Below are 1,401 nucleotides of genomic sequence, written 5' to 3' on the forward strand. Positions count from 1 at the left end.
TGAACTCATCCTTTTTTATAGTTGCACAGTATTCCACAGTGTATATGTGCCATATATTCTTAATCCAGTCGATCATTGATGGACATTTGGGTTGGTTCCAAGTTTTTGCTATTATGAATAGTGCCACAATAAACATATGTGTGCATGTGTCTTTACAGTAGCATGATTTGTAATCCTTTTGGTATCTACCCAGTAATGGGATTGCTGGGTCAAATGGTATTTCTAGTTCTAGATCCATGAGGAATTGCCACATTGTCTTCCACAACGGTTGAACTAGTTTACACTCTGTCTGCTACCAACAGTGTAAAAGCTTTCCTATTTCTCCACATACCCTCTAGCATCTGTTGTTTCCTGACTTTTTAATGACCACCATTCTAACTAGTGTGAGATGGTATCTCATTGTAGCTTTGATTTGCATTTCTCCGATGACCAGTGATGAGGATTTTCTTATGTGTCTGTTGGCTGCAGAAATGTCTTCTTTTGAGAGTGTCTGTTCATATCCTTTGCCCACTTTTTGATGGGGTTGTTTTTTTCTTGTAAATTTATTTGTAGAGTCTGGATGTTAACCCTTTGTCAGATGGGTAGATTGCAAAAATTTTCTCCCATTCTGTAGGTTGCCTGTTCACTCTGATGGTAGTTTCTTTTGCTGCGCAGAAGCTCTTTAATTAGACCCCATTTGTCTATTTCGGCTTTTGTTGCCATTGCTTTTGGTGTTTTAGTCATGAAGTCCTTGCCCACGGTTATGTCCTGAATGGTATTGCCTACATTTTCTTCTACGGTTTTTAGAGTTTTAGGTCTAACATTTAAGTCTTTAATCCACCTTGAATTAATTTTTGTGTAAGTGTAAGGAAGGGATCCAGTTTCAGCTTTCTACATATGGCTAGCCATTTTCCCAGCACCATTTATTAAATAGGGAATCCTTTCCCCATTTCTTGTTTTTGTCAGGTTTGTCAAAGATCAAATGGTTATGAGACTGATTTTATACCATTTTTTTAAAGACGTAATCTGGCTCTGTTGCCCAGGCTGAAGTGCAGTGGCGTGGTCTCGGCTCACTGCAACCACCACCTCCCGGGTTCAAGTTATTCTCCTGCCTCAGCCTCCCGAGAAGATGGGATTACAGGAACCTGCCACCACGCCCAGCTCATTTTTTCTATTTTTAGTAGAGATGGCATTTCACCATGTTGGCCAGGCTGGTCTGGAACTCCTGACCTTGTGATCTGACCACCTCAGCCTCCCAAAGTGCTGGGGTTACAGGCATGAGCCACTGCGCCCGGCCTGGTTTTATACCCTTTCTACAGCAGAGGAAGCTGAAGCTCAGAGCAGTTAGTGAGGTATGTAACTTGGCAAAAATCACAAAGCTGGAAGATGATTTGGGATAAGTGGTTGTATCATAGGCTACAT

Source organism: Piliocolobus tephrosceles, chromosome 13, assembly GCF_002776525.5.
Source record: "Piliocolobus tephrosceles isolate RC106 chromosome 13, ASM277652v3, whole genome shotgun sequence".
In the NCBI taxonomy this organism is placed as follows: domain Eukaryota; kingdom Metazoa; phylum Chordata; class Mammalia; order Primates; family Cercopithecidae; genus Piliocolobus; species Piliocolobus tephrosceles.